Source organism: Coturnix japonica, chromosome 5 (assembly GCF_001577835.2).
Source record: "Coturnix japonica isolate 7356 chromosome 5, Coturnix japonica 2.1, whole genome shotgun sequence".
Lineage (NCBI taxonomy): Eukaryota > Metazoa > Chordata > Aves > Galliformes > Phasianidae > Coturnix > Coturnix japonica.
This window is the reverse complement of record NC_029520.1, coordinates 52,969,899-52,985,991: the sequence shown is the minus strand read 5'-3', so window position 1 is coordinate 52,985,991 and position 16,093 is coordinate 52,969,899. Positions and strand designations below refer to the sequence as shown.

General features: G+C 48.5%; 1 long non-coding RNA gene across 1 annotated transcript; it reads right to left on the bottom strand.

Annotated features, from left to right (window-relative positions):
- Positions 1–5,350: 5,350 nt before the first annotated feature.
- LOC107315534 lies at positions 5,351–15,777 on the bottom strand. Its single transcript, XR_001555950.2, has 2 exons — positions 15,426–15,777; positions 5,351–7,398 (listed from the first exon to the last, which is right to left on the bottom strand). It is a non-coding gene; the product is annotated as an uncharacterized LOC107315534 (long non-coding RNA).
- Positions 15,778–16,093: the final 316 nt, after the last annotated feature.

Here is a 16,093-nt window from a genome sequence, read left to right as displayed (position 1 = left end):
GATTCTACGATGAGAGATGTGTTTTGCAGTTCTGCATAGCTGGTTTCCCTCTTTCCTAGGAAGCAGAGTGGGTGTGCTGGTTTTGTGCTTTCACCCCAAATGGGAGACCCTTCCCCTCCTTTCTGGGGGGCACAGACCATTGATACCAACTTCAGAGTAGGTCACCATCATCTTTCTGCTCATCACTCTGCCCCTGTCTTTCTCCTCCCTGCTGTTCAATTGGGTTGCATACAGGTTCTCTCAGACCCCTTTGTTTGGACTCCTCAGGTGCCCACAAGAAGAAAGGAGGAAAGGGGCCTCAGCTTTCCTCCCTTCTTCCTGCATGCAGTGCCAACAGGTCGGCCAGCAGGTAACGCCCAGTCCCATAGTGAGCGTATGTTTGTTTTCTTTTTGTTTTTATTTTTTCCCCCCATATTTACAGAGGGCCAACATTTCCTTTTTACTTTTCTTTTTGATAGTTATCAGCCACACTGATGTGCTTTTGCTCGCTTTGAAGTCACTTGCGTCTCCACACATGTTTGCTGCTGCTCTGAGACATGTTTTATCCTAAACTGCTGAGGACACCCATGAAGAATCATGTCAGGGAAGCGGCCCCACTGCTTGTTCCCTGGCAGAAAACTGCACGATGAAGGTCTCTGCTCCTTCCCAGATGGATTTGTGCTTCCCACCAAGTGCCAAAGGCTCGTTTCCTGCAGGCATGACATTGCGTGAGCACTTCTTATATAGAAACCTTCACTCAGAGGGTGGTGAGGCCCTGGCACTGCCCAGAGCTGTGGGTGCCCCATCCCTGGAGGTGCCCGAGGCCATGGATGGGCCCTGGGCAGCCTGAGCTGGGGGGCACCCAGCCCACGGCAGGAGTTGGAAATGGATGGTCTTTGAGGTCCCTTGCAACCCAACCCAACCTACTCTCTGACTCTATAATCTCCCCTGTGGCAGGCATTGAGTACAAGGCAGAATTTCCCCCTTTATTTTCTCTTCCAGACGAGAAAGGAAGATTTTTGGAGCTGCTGAGAGAGGCGTAATAGTTCAAATCAACAGTTTGCTGCTAGTGCCGAAGAAGCCTGCTCTGCACGTTAGCCAGTAAACAAACTGCTCCGAGAAAGAAAGGCCTGTTTATAAAAGCTCCTCTTGACATTCGCCTCCTCAAACATAGCAAAGCATGTGCTAGAAACAGTTGCATGAATGATCGAGTCTGTTTTGAGTCTCCTCTCTTCAACAACCAAGGAAATCCCTATGTACAAACATTTAAACTGTAACATCTGGAGCGCAGTAATTTTATCTTGAAGATCCACATCAAACAAACCTGCAGCTCAGCCCAAGAAGATATACAAATACTTCCCCAAGGAGAGCTCGCTCTTACAGCTTGAGTACCAGGAGACCTGTGATTTAAAAGAAAGATAATTCAGCATCCCTTTATCCACACCTGACAAGAGTGCCTTTGGAGGGCGTTAGCATGAAATGATCACTCTTCACCATGCCCAACATAAAAGAGATTAGTCCCAATTATTCGATGCAGGCTTTGAAATACCCTGCTTCAAATTTACAGCCCCAGCAGCCCTGTGTGCCGTTTGCAGCCAGGGCTTCACCCAAGAAATTTTGCTTGGGCTGCACTCTTCTCTGTACATCCGAACGGCTAAAATAAGCACCCAGCCATATATAGAGCACTACGTTGGCACTCGCAGCAGTGGGGAATGACTGGATTCAATTTTCCATGGAAGATGACAATTAAAATTGCTTTCTTTGGTCTATCCCATCCTTTCTGTTGTTTTTCTGTGCTCTCCAAGTGCAGAGTAAATTTAGGACGCCGAGCTCCTTTCCCTTCAAAATCTCACTTCCAGTTTCCATCTTATTAAAGACATGACTAAACTTTAATGTGTGTAACATAAACGGTATCGTAAAGAGGAGGAATTAAAACAGCATGGGAACACTTGTAGTTTCAGGAGGGGCGGAAGGGGGGGGAAATGGCACAGCTTATTTCCTTCTGGGTTGTTGTTGTTTATGCAGCGGATAAACCCTGGCGTTCTCCTCCTACCGAACTGCAATAATTGGGAATTCCACGTTTTGCGGAGTTGTTACATTATATCCACAAATAATCCGTCTTGTCAAGTCCATCTCGTCCGTCGAAGATAAAGTTGGAGCTGAGTCACTGCAGACATCTGGAGAAGGTTCATTACTTGTAATTGCGAGCCCCTCTGTTAATGCACCCCATGAGAAAGGAGCTGACAGGCTGCATATTTCTGCAAACCGTTCCCAGAAAGAACCAATTTCCTGACTTCCATGTGGTGTCAATAATATAGGCATGAGATGGAGCAGTGCTTATGAAATATTAAATCTGCTTACAGGACCCAGCTATAAGCAAATGCAGACCACCTGGGAGATGGAGCGCTGGGTACGCAGCTTGGCGCTCACCTGGTACGTGGGGCCAATGGGTTCTGGGTGCTGCGTTTGGGCTTCTGTGCCATGGAGCTCCCTGGCTTTATTGGGGGGTGGTGGAGAAGGAGGCAGCGGGTGGAGGGGCAAAGCACATTTCTTCACGTTTAGGATTCGAACCTTTCAAATCGCTGACATTATTAAATTTACTATCACGAGCGGCCAGAGATCTTATTATTCATCAGCAAAAAAAAAAAAAAAGAAAGAAAGAAATGAAGGCTGATATTTCATGGCTTTGGAGTTAGATCATTTTGCTCCGTGCCAATGAAAACAAAGCATTAGTGTTTTGATGTTTTAATATAATGATTTAATTCTCTCATTGATATGAGAACCCAGAAACTCAACCAACACAAAGACCCCTTCCAAACCCTTCAGTCGGGGCAAAGGCTCTTCAACCCCTCCAGCACCCTGACCTCCCGTTTTGCAGCGTATTTCATGCCAGAGACTTTGCAAAGAGGGGGTCCTCAGCATTGCAAGCCTGCAGCTTGGTGTTGCTGACCTGTGTTTAAGTCTGCCTGTGCAGAGAAACATCTGGGCTCTTTCTGCTGGCGAAAGCAGCATCTCCCTGACCTCGGAGCAGATGCAGCCACTCGAGCAGCAAGGCAGCCTTTTCACCAGTTTGCCCCCAGTTTTCCACTGTTTGCTCATGGTCCCCAGCACACCTGGAGATATGGAGCCATGGCAATGGGGAGAACAGTGTGAGGAGAAGCCGTGTCAAGCAGCATTGTGCCTAAATCCTTGTGTTCAGGGCTGGGGGTGAGGACCTGTCTCCATTTTCCCTAGCTGGATATAAGACTTTTCCCCTAAGAAAAGCAAGAAGGACAGGGGGAACAAGCTTCTCGTAGAGCAGCAGCAAGACGCCAGTAAGCATACTGGAGACTCTTCCCCTTAAATTCAGAACTGTGCTGCACAGAAAATAGAGCTAAAATATTACATGGGACTTATTGACACAGCTGCCCAGGGAAGTGGTGGGGTCACTGTCCCTGGAGATGTTCAAGGACCGTATGGAGATGTGGCACTGAGGGACATGGGCAGTGGGCACGGAGTGGATGGGCTGTGGTTGGGCATGGAGATCTTGGAGGTCTTCTCCAGCCTGAATGATTCTGTGATTTTAATGCTATTAACAGCGCTTCCCAGGAGAAGGAGCCATCTGAAGGTGGGGACGGGGGCTGCAGGTGGTGAGGAAGGAGAGACGCACATAGTCCTGCAGGTTAGAAGCTGCCCAGCCCAATCTGGGTGAGGAGAGGGAGGCTGAGGCCATTCTGCCCTGCTGCAGTGACCACTCTGCATCTACCCCAGTGTCACCCATCCCAGCCATGTTCACAGGACACGGAGATCTGGGTGCATGGACACCTTTCCATCTATTTATTTCACATGAACAGGTAGGGAAATACTTTTTGTTGATGGCCTCTTTGCTGCAGCCAGCATCTTTCAGTGGGGCATGATGTATAGTGTTGCATGATGGCTCAGCTCCCCCCTCCAGCAACAGGAATGCCTCTGGATTTCTCTCCTCCAGGCCACTCTGGGGTTCAGATGCAACCAGACCTGGCAAACAAGGCACCCCGTGCCCCCCTGCCCAGGGTCCAGATGCCAGCAGAGAGCTAGAGGTGTGTACATGGCAACTGGAGAAGTACACTAAGATCCTCTCCCACTCCTGCCCTCGTCGCAGTGATGATGACTTCCAGTGACTGATGGGCACAGGCTGAGAAGATCTGAGCTGGATTTAGCCCCTGCCATGCTGCTCAGACCGAAAGGGTCTGATGTTGCTATCTTGGGCTTTCTGCTGTGTTCACATCCTGCATCTTCCATCCATATGTCCCAGAGCCATAGAACCATTAAGGTTGGAAAAGACCTCTAAGATCGTCAAGTTCGTCAAAGCAGCCATGTCTCCAAGCCTCCAGAAGGACATTTAGCAGCATTCATGTCCAGTTGCAGATGCCACGCACTGGTGAAATGTAATGTTTCATGCTTCTCATGCAGCAGACATCTTGCACTACCCAAACAAGAAAAATGGGAAATGGGAATGAAATAAACAAGAGTGGCCCTTTGTGTTCCTGGAAAGAGGAAAATAAAATCAGGTTCTGGTTTAGTGATGGATGACCTGCTGCTTCCAACAGCAAAGACTCACACTACAGCCTGTTCTAAAGCAAGCACAGCCCATCTGCTGGCAGTATGGGGCAGCAAAGAAGTGCAGACAGCAGCAGAGATGTACAGCACCAAGTCTCACTGTCCTCTTATTGCTTGAGCAGAAAGAGCTTGGTAACAGGCTGTTATCTTTAGCAGTAAGCAGCAGCAGAAAGGGGACACCAGGAGCAGTCCCCCATGTCACCTGCCTGGCCTGTCCCTTATCAGTGATCGGTGTCTGCAGCTCTCCAGGTGCTTGGTGAGCTGAGATACTGCTCCCTCCTGCAGATCATCTTACCCATGCACCAAAAACCCAGGCAGCACAGCCAGGTGCTGAGGACCTCCAGCACACATCCAGGCTTCTGCATGCAAATGTTGGAGCTGCACATCCCTTAACCACACTGATTTGCCCTAAGAGAGGCCTGTACCCTGTGTGTCCTCCCAGCACTGCAATGGGTCCCAACGTCCCTCCCTCATGGGGAATGAGTCACATCACCCCCAGCCTCCCCTCTGCTTGTTGCTGATGGATTGTAGAGGCTTTTTCAACTTATTTCCTGGAATGTTATAAGTGTTATCTGAACGGGCCTCTTGCAAAAAACACCATAAACCAAAGCAATTTGGGTAACGATGGCCTTTTGGTCCAGTTTATCCCACACCAAACTCCATAAATGGCAACTTTGAAAGTTTCCCAGACCTTCACAGTAGACCTTGGAACTGTCTGTCTGATTTATCGGTTGTTTCACAACACATACATCTCTCCTATATAATCCCAGTGTTTTACTTATAAGACATATTATAACTGGGAATCAATCTTCTTTATTTGAACACTCAGGACAGATTCGCACATCATTTCACCATTAATTAGAACCGACTCAGCCTTGCAGATCCTTCAGCTTTCAAGCCTGGCTCTGGTGTTTCACTTCTTTGCCCCTTGCTCGCATCGCATCAAAGACTTGTGGGCTTCAGGGCTTTCTGCTGTGGCTTGAAGAAGAACACAGGTTGTTCCTTGCTGGTTAGGAGACATGCTACCCGGCTCATTAATTCACAACAGCTCTTGTTTTCTCTGCTTTTTCCATGCTGATCTGATACACTGGTGAAGTCCGGGGTTGTACTGCAAGTGATTAATGCTGCAGTAAAGTCTAATAAACTGAGATTCCAACGAAAAGTGTGAAAAATGTAATCTCTAGTGTTCTGAAAGCTTACATATGACAAAACCCATAAATCACCCCAGAAGTAGTCATTATGGTGAGTTACTAACTAGATTATACAGCTGCATTTGTCATAATTTCCCATTACGTAGAGAATAAACCTATCAGCCTGATTTATGGCAGAGGGCTTCACAATATGGGAACTGGGACCTGTGCTGTTCTGTGGCAAATGAAGAGAAATGTTGTGTCTGTTCAACTGCAGAATGGAAAAGGAGGGAGGGGAGATCTTCCCTCTACTCTCTTTCATTTGGAAACATTGACCCAGGACCAATGAGCCCACTGAGTGGACTTGGGTCTGTGTCCATGGGATGGCAAAAGAGCCACCAGTCTGCCCTACCACCAGCATCAGAAGGTTGTAGAATCCTGGAATCTAAGTTGCTCTCTACAAGTAGTGAAGGGAAAAAACAGGAGGTTTTTGGGGGGGAACAAAGTTGGCCATGGGGAAAGTGAGTACTGCAGTCTTATCTTGGCACGTGTAAAGTTGGTCATGGGGAAAGTATATATGGTAATCATATCTGGGCCCGTTATCTCCTTACCCCTTAGATACATCAGAGTGTCATGCTCTGAGCACAGAGCTAGGCAGAGCTTTCCCAGTTTAGAGAGGACAGGGAGGGCTGGTATGGGGCAAAAATGTTCACCCTCAGCCTGCAGAAAAGAATTTGGCTAACTCAAAGAGATGGCCAAATCTTATGGCCAAGGATGGGCTGCGTTCCTCCAGAGGTCCAGTTGTGTTTTCCAGACCTCTACAAAGTAAGCTAACCTGCTTCTACTGTGACCCCCATATGGCCACACCATTCTGGATTGCACGAGAACTCCTGCCAAGATTTGAGACTATTCCCAGACCCTCCGCAGCAGCAAGCAGCACACTGAAGTGGCTGATTTACAACAAGCACAGCTGATGAAGGCAACATCAATAAGGACACTTGGCAAGCCCGACTGCACACAACCAGAGCCTGCCTGTCTGCGGTGGTACAGCCTGTAATTTGCTAGCACTCATCTGCTATATGCAGCGAGGATAAATATTGACAAACTTTCCAAGGGGCTCCGTTTATTCGGCAGCTGCTGGAAGCTCCAGGTGGTGTGATGGCTGGGTGACGACTGTCTGTCACCACAAGCTGCCACCCACCCCATGGCAGCTCACAGCCAAGGGCAACGGAGAGGGTGCCCACATCCTCCGCTTACAATTAAGTATCACAGGGTCCTGTAATGAGGACAGAGGGCTCTGAGTAGTGTGAGCTCCTCATGGCCTTGAAGTGGGTTGGGTTTTATGGATTTTTGGGGTTTTTTTTTGTTATTTGTGTCACTTCCTGAGGTTCTTGAAGAAAGGAGGGGTCTTTGGAGGGCAGCCCTCATAGTGAGCATGTGTCATTCGTGCTCTCTGCAGGGATAGCGGGTGCCAGCAGTGGGTGCTGTAACCTGAGTGAGGTGTGTATGGCTGTGACACCTGGAAGGTGACCTGCTGGTGGGGATGGCTGAGCACTTCTTTGATCCACCAGGTGGGAGCAGAGGGAAGGCATCCCGCGTCCTTCTCCGGAGATTCCTCCCTGCTGAGCCCTCCCTGCCCGCCTGAGCTCATCTTCAGCACACAGCTCCATCTCAGATTCCCACTCCAATGAAGCACCTGTGGAGCTGAAACCTACCTTGAAAAAACAAGCAAGAAAAAAAAAAAAAGAATAAGAAATCATACAAACAGGAAAATCAGCTTTTCCTCTTTGCAGCCCAGGGAGCTGCGCTTTGGCCGGGCAGCAGAGCCCTCTTCAGCACAACAGTGGGTAGTGAAGAGCTGGCTGAACCAGCTGGACCTCAGTGGGCTTTCATGGTGATGGCAGCACTGGGACACAACTAAACACCCCATCACGGAAGCTCTCACCATAGACCGACAAACATCTGCCAAAAGCAGAGGGTTGAAAGTGCGTTGTATAATCACAGATCACAATTCTAGAAGGAAACGCTGTTTCATGGTGAAATCTTGGGGTGGAGGAAGAAAACAGGGCTGGGTGGGAAGAGACCCACATCCTGAAGCTGAAAAACACCAAAAGTGATTTAACAAAACGTGTCACCGTGTGACGAGGTGCTTCTTCTAGCAAGCAGGTGCACCACAGCTTTGGAAACACGGCATCTTGAGAGGTTTGCGTTGCACAATAGATGGCAGCTAAAAAGCATGTTGATGTTTTTTGGCAGTGTTTCAGATGTCATGGTATTTTTTTTCTTTAAAGCTTCCATCAGCAGGAGGGAAAGCCGTGCCAAGGAAAAGGAATCAAATCTGGATGCAGCGAGGCTCGCGTTCAGACGGCGGCTCCCTGCCAGATGCTACGGGGCCAAATCGGAAACAACCACATTGAGTTCATTACGACAACTGCATAATCAAAAGCCTGCACAAAGGCAAAAGGGGGAAAAAAAGAGAGAGAAATTGATCTGTTTAATACTTTGCTAAATTCTCAACTGGTGAAATAGATTTGAAGAAAAATTCATCACAATCCTCTCTTCCTGTTGAGAAATTCTTTCTTGTTCTCGGAGGCGTCCATGAGATGGCAGGAGCGCACTCTCCTCTGGTGGCCAAAGGGACCACAACGCAGTGATGACTCCGGAGCCACCGGTTCCCAATCGGGAGCTTTGCTCCAGCTGTGGGCGCTGCTGAGAAGGCAACACTTTCTATTTATCCCTACTTGAAAGAGATGGAGGAGCAGCACCAAAGGACACACCTTCACAAAGCAAAGTGACTGACGCCAGCTTCCCAGGGAGGTGGGAATGGCTCCATTTGCTCCCCTTGCTTTCAGCCCCTGTTTGGGCAGTGCGACCCTGCTCAGTGCAGACTGCTCAATGTGCTCGATGTACTCAATGTGCTCGTCCTGTGCCGTGCTCGGGCACTGAGGAACAGGGAGCGTGCAAGGAAAGAAGGACCCGGACACCGGCCAGGAAGAAATCTGGAGGCTGTGATTTAGAAATCCCAGCCCTGGCATTTATGGCTGAGGAAGGCTGTGGAAACAAAGCCTCAGGGATGTCCCAGTTTTCAGCTCTGTTCACGATCCTGAGGCCTCCCCACAACTGGGGCACAGCTGCACTCTTCGGTTCTGAGCACCAGGACAAAGGATGAGCTGACAGTTGTGTGTTGCTTGCCTTGGCCTGGCTGCAGAAGTGACAGTCCTAAAGCACCTGGATGCTCCAACAGCTTCAAGGGAATATGTTGCATGAAAGAGCAACATTTTTGGGTTTAAAAGACCCTTGAGCTGCTCACAGGTCTTAAAAGCAGAAGGTCATCCAGTCGTTCACCTGCTGGTGTGCTAAATCCAGTTAATATCACAGGCTGTTGCTGCAGTTTTGCATGGAGTGAGCAGGATCATGTGCACATCTCAGTTCTGCACCAGGTTCTCACCTGCTCCCTCCAGGGTTTAAGTGAATTATTTTATGTATTTGCATAGGAGGAATAAAATCATGGCATAAACCCCATCCAAATGCCCCCTGATGTCAGAGGGAAAGTCCCTAGTAACGTTAATGGTCTTCAGATTGGGCTTCAGAAGAGCAGCTGCAAGATATTAACCGGCAGGCTCAGAATTCAGCTTTGCTTTAACTCAGCCTAAACCTTTGTAAATAAGTCACGGTAGGTCAGGGGAAAAGAAGCTCCTATCTGGCTGTGCTCCTCAATCCTACAGAATAAGCTCACACTGTTAAGAAAGAGGAACGCTCACTGAACAAATTCACCCTGAGCAGAGGAGTTCCCATTTCACAAACCCAAGCATTCAGGAAGTGCAGAAATTGCTGCAGTGATTCCTCACCTTTCTGCCACGGCTGACAACAATTTCCTCCTTGTTCTGCTTGGCATTCCCACTGTGGCCATTTCCTACTGCTCTCGACTGCCAAGAAATCCCTCTTGCTGTGGCAAGAAGTGTGACAGCTCCTCCTGGCACATAGAAGCAGGATGGAACAGGGAGGAGGAGCAGGTACACTGGAGATGCCCTGGGCTATAGGGGGCAATGGGTTGTTGTCAGAGGGGCATGGGTTGGTGCCACCTTCCTCTAGCTCCACTTGTCCCAACCATTCAGCCATGAAATGAACTGTAAACTTTATTTCTTTATTTCTTTTTCAGCCTTTCTTTCTTTACTATTTGAAGGTCTTTCTGAAGCAGCAGGTGCTAATCTGTCACTGATTGCTGCTCCTGCAGTATGCAACATGATCATCACTGCCGAATGCAGGGAATGCAGAGCTGCAGCAGGCCAAAGATGGGCAGTAGAGTATCACAGCATATGGAGAGCTTACATGGGCTGAAACATGGAAACATTAACATATCTTCCATTATGCAAATAATAGGACTCCTGTGTCTCACTGGTATATGTTCAGCAACTGAGAGACACCAGCATCAGGAGCACCATGCTGTCCCTCGTGGCAAAAGCAGCCACAGGCACTGCACTCCTTGCAGCTTGTTCTGGATCAAACGGCTTTAGAGCAGGACTTCCAGATTGGTACCTTGACCTCTACGTGGACTCTCTCTGTGATCTTGGCCACTGGTTCCAGGTGGGCTCTAACATCCCTTCCAATACAAGCCTTTCTACCAGTCTAAGATTCTATGATCTTAAAAGCCATCCATGTAAATATCTTTTTTTGTTTTTCTAGTCAGAGCAATCACTTCTGCCCCTAAACCTCTGTTTATGGCATTATCCCCTGCCATGGGCTGGATGCCCCCCAGCTGAGGATACCAGCAGCCCATCCACAGCCTCGGGCACCTCCAGGGATGGGGCACCACAGCTCTGGGCAGTGCTGGAGCCTCATCACCCTCTGCATTTAGTATTTCTGACCTCACAGCACAGCGTACAACCAGATGCGCTGCTGTTTTCCTATCAGCAGGGATTACGTTGCTTAAACCGTTTATTCGATACTGACTGATCGAGGAGGGCTCAGAGGAGCTGAGAGATGAAATGGGAACAGGAAATTCTGAGCACACACACAAGAAGCATTCAAAGTGAAGCGGTGCAGGTGCACATTCCCGAATGCAGGGAGTTTTCCATGGGAGCTGCTGTGCCTGTCAGCCACTTCTCAGGCTCTGGCTGCCATCTCGTGGCCTTGTAAGTCATCATCCCCATCCCTCTGATCACTGCAGCCCCAGCAGGACTTTCTCAAGACTGGTAATGGCAAATAATTCCAAGAAGTGTTTCCCCTAGGAAGGCCCTACTTGGAAGCCCCATACCCTCACATTGCAGTGGTTCTGACCTTTTCACCATACATACAGAGCATGCTTTATTTTCCACCAAGTGACATTTGGAAAAGGTAGAATCCAAGTAGGGGAGGATTAACATCACTTGTCCATCTGCTTGTCAGCCTTGAGGGCTGCAGTTCAGCAGTGCTCAGCAATATGCTCAAGGCTGAACCTGCTGCTGTTTTTCCCATGTGATGGTACTGGGACACGGCATGGCACAAAACAGGTTGGCACAGCATGGCCCAGCATGGCACAACACAGCTTGGCAAAGCATGGCACGGCACAGTGTAGCATGGCATGGCACGGCATGGTGTCATGGGTTAACCATGCAAAACCATGACACATGGCAAGACACAGGTTGGCAAAGCATGGCATGGCATGGCATGGCATGGCATGGAAAGGCCTGGTATGGAGTGGTACAACTCATCATGGCCCAGCAAGGCACAGCATGGAACACTTTGCCTGCATTGATCCCTCCTCCTGAGCTCTCACTTCAGCCCCAGCCCAGCAGCAGATCTCAGAGCCATCTGCAGCCTCAGTAAAACCACTGAAGCTCTGAGCAAACCCAAAGATCCACCTGCACGGAACAGCTTGCATGATGTAGTGTCCCAGGGAGATGTGGCACTGAGGGACGTGGGCAGTGGGCATGGTTGGGTGATCTCAGAGATCTTTTCCAACCTGAACAGTTCTATGATTCTATGACTCTGACAGGATCTGCACAGCTTCCTGAGAGACAGCCACTGGTGACATCATAGGTAAGGCAAGATTATGTCTCATCTACCTTCGGTCTGTTGGTTGTTCACCTGTAGCAGTGCTGTGACAGAGTGTTGGCAAAGCTTATGTCCAGTGCCAGGTACCTGAGCAGTCCTAGAGGCATCAAGTTGTTCCACATCATCCCTTCTCTAGTGCAGATTTAGATGGTAAAAATATTCAGTGCCTTGGGGCTGGCACCAGATTTCAGTTCTAGACATGCATCATCCTGAAGTCAGCCTGAGCCCACCAAAAAAAAACACTCCCATAAAGGAAACTTCTGGGTATCTCCAAGGATCACATCCCTGTAGGACCATTGGACCAGGCATTACTGTAAGATGTTCATGGCTGTGTTGTGCACTGTCCTAATACCAAAAGAGCCTCATGGGGCTGGAGAAGGTGAGATCATGGGAAAACTGATGTAACACAGAACCTGTTGTGTGGATGCATGTTCCATCTCACACCAGCCAACCAGCTCCTTCTCCACTCAACCTGCCGCCAGACCGGGCAAAATCACATTTCATGTTCTCTGTTCCACTTGGAGATTAAAGTCACTGGTAAGAAAGGAGGAGGGAAATCTGCCTTCTTTCATTCCTCTTCTGGATTTGAGGTGAAGGTTTAATTAAGTTCAGTGCTCTCATGGGACACAGAGTCAATGTCAAGCCTAGGCACGGGCTGTACACATTAGTGAGCACCCTCACACATTTCCCAGCAGAGTTGTGCAATGGATCTGATGTTTTATAGCAATAATGGTGGGGAAGCTCTGCCTTTCTCATGGCAAAATAGACTTTGCTAGCATGGTAGCCAAGATTTAAAATCACATGATCTGGGCTGTATGAATCAAATTCCAGCCCATCCATAACCTCTCGGGCTGTGGTTTCCCCACCATGGTTTACAAGCCTTCCTACACCACGACTTGCTCCATGTTCATGCTGGCAAACAGCAAGGCTAAGGCCACAGCCAGTTTACTACACCAGGCTGTGATAAGCAAACCCTGTCCTTTCCAAAGGGCTTTTGCAGCAAGCTTGGTCTTGCTGGGTGCCACGCGCTCGTGGTTCCCATGAATTACAGAGGAAGCTCTTGGCAGTGTGCAGGAGTTGGCTCATCCCATATGAAGGAATGTCTCAGCATCTGTGGCACTTGGACTAGCAGGCTTCCTGCTGCCAAGCAGAGCCAGAGCCGGTTCCTCACATCTTCTACTAGAGCAGCCTCAATCTGATTAATGTTGCCTAATAAGAAAATTTCAGTTTGCAGTCATTGACCTTCAAGAAATCACATGTGATACAATCTCTTGCAGCAAAAGTCAGGTAACTGCCGTGTGCAGAACAAGGATCCAGGTGCAGTTTCGATTCCTCAGACTGCACACATGGCCTCCCCAGGGCAGAGCAGAGCGGAGGAATATCTCCTTTGCCCTGCTGGCCATGTTCTTTGCAACACGCCCCAGGACACCATTGGCTTATGGGCCACCAGGACACACTGCTGGCTCATGGTCACCCTGCTGGCCACCAGGACCCCCATGTCCTTCTTTGCAGAGCTCCTTTCCAGCAGCTCAGCTCCCAACCTGTACTGGTGCATGAGGTTACTCCTACCCAGGTGTGTAGTCCCACCCTACGCTTGCCCTCATTGAACCTCATTATGTCCTTTCTGCACAACTCTTCAGCCTGTCCAGGCTAATAAGTGCTGGTTTGTTGCAATTAGACTTATCACTTATTGATAATTATCACTTACTACTAACATTTCTATGCGGATTTCTAAATCACTCCCTGCATTATCTCCTGGTGGAGTTCCACAGAAGCCACCTGACATGAAAAGTCAACATTAATCCATCAGTGACAAAGGTCTGGGTTGCCATGGGCAGTTCCCCTCACTGGTGGGTAAATCTGGAAATGAAAGGATGGAAATGGGGAGGGGGAAAAAAAACACAATAACAAAAAGAAACAGAGCCAAATTCCAGGATAAGCTTGAAAAGATCCCCTTCAGTGATGCTTGTGGAGCCACGGGGGGTAGGGAGTTTAAGTACCTGATCCCCTCAGCATTGGGTGCTCACTTTGCTGTTAGCTCAGATTTCTGGCTTTCCCCAGGCACTACAAGCAATAGGATCTTGCTTTGTTCTACAAGTAGATACAAAAATGCAAGGTAGAGAGAAAAGATGAATAAAAATAGAATCACTGCTTGACTTTGACTCTCATTTGCAATTTGGCTGCTGGGGAAAAAGATACTTTCCCCATCCTAGCAGCAGCCCTCAAACCTGACGCGTTTTTGCTGGCTTTGGGTTCTTTCCTTGGATATCAGACGTAGAACAGATGCAAAGCATGGATTCTTGGCTGGCTCCATTTAGAAAAGGAAAGAAGGAAAGAATATGCAATTACTGGAGAAGAAACAAAGACCTCGCAAAAACTGTAGCAACAGTGGAAGATGCATCTCCATCTGAGTACAGATGTCCACACCATGAAACCTGTCCTACTTGTGATACTATGGAATGCTGACACCAGGTTTGGATGTATGCCTCCATCACCAGCATCTCCCTTAGTACAAATCCCATGTAATATCCGGGTGATAAAGTCCCATAGGAAAGCCTATCCCTCCAATCAGGGTGTGGGATCAGATGCAGTGAGAGTGACACAACTCATCCCTCACCCACCCACCACTCGCACCACATCCATTTTCAAGGGCAAGCACCTGTTTTCCAGTGCAAGTGCCTGTGTGGGGAACAGGGCAGGGATCAGAACAGGCATTTGCACTGGAAAACACTGCTTTGCAGATCCTCCCATTGCAGCTTGCTTTACAAACACATTCTGGCTGTAAGCTTCTAACCAGACACAAAGTTCACCTGGGGTGAGAGGCCTGCAGGGCCCTGTGACTATTTAAGCCAATAAGCCTTTGCCCAGGCTTCTGGAAAGTTGTAGGAAGGGAAAATATTCAGAAAGGATTTGATTACTGCATTTATGCCAACTCGGGGACAGGTCCATTGGTCAGAAGTGGGAGGGATCTTTTCCCTCGCCATGTGGATGGAGACACTGTGAGGCTGTTTTGAGACCTTTCAAGTAACCTGAGTCACAAAAACTTCCACTGCAGCCGGTTTTGCTACTACAGATTTCCCACATTGGATGCTTATTCCTTCCTAAGAATCCTGTGATTCTGATTCTGGTCCCTTTAAGCCATAGCAGTGCAGGCTGTCTCATTTCAGCCCATAAGGTAGCAGTGATCTGAGAGAGCGGAACTGGGAAGAGCTCAGTCTCCGAGGCCCCTCTTTGATATTTCTTGCCAGGTTCTCCATTCCTGGCTGCACCAGGACTTCCACTATAAGCAGAAGGGAGCTCTCGTGCCAGACATGGTGTGAAAGAGGAGATGAGACCTCTTAACAGTATGTAAGAGAAGTGAAAGTATCTGACAGCAGAGACAGAACGAAGTAGCTGCAATATTCAGCAAAAAGCAAAACTGGAGTGTCAAAGGCTTCTGTATTTAGGGGCTGCTGGTGAAAGTGCTTCCATGAAGTGAACACAATGTGGAGTATTTATAGCAAGAATCCAAGCCCGGCCCTAGCTGTCACCTGACCAACAACAGCTCCAGCCAGCTCTGGCTGCACGCTGCCATAGCAGCTTTCCACAACCCTCCTGCACATTTCCAGCCAGGCACAGCAAGGATCCCACCTTACCCAGAGAAATGCAAGTCACGAGGACATTCCCTCTGGGCCAGTATGACAAAGATGATCCGAGGTCGCTCACCTGCTATTTGGTGTCAGCTTACCAAGACACAGCGTCTGCATCTCCCTGCAGCTTTAAAGGTCTTCTGAATCACACTCTGCTCCAGAGACATTTAAGACAGTATCTGACTTTACATGAGTGTTTCCATTACTGCTCTCCTGCCTGAAGCCATGTCCTTCAGTACCTCCATCAAGGATGCAATGACAAGCACTGCTCTATGATTTGCTAGAACAGTGACCTCCAACCCTTTATTTCCCCATCTACAGAAAGGAACAAGGTCTCCATTTTGCAGGTCAGTGGTTTTCACCGGAGGTCTTTGTGCTTTATCTCTTGGCGTAGCCATTGGCACAACATGAATCCAGAGCCCTTGTTTGCATTTTGATCTGGTCAAGTCCACAGTCAACACTTACCAGTAGGTGACACAACATTCCCCTTCTCCTCTCCAAAATGTCTGCGTCAGCTTTATTGGTTTTGGAGCTACAAAACTCATTTGCTTTCCATATGCCCACACTTTAGGCACTTCCTATATCCTGTTGCATCTGGAGAAAAAAAAACACACCATGAGAATTGCCTTTTCTATCATTTTTATTTGCTCACCATCCCTAGTAAGGAAGAAAAAAAATCAGTAACAACCCTTCCAACACTAACAGTAACAACCCTTCTAATACCATTCTATGATTCTATGAACA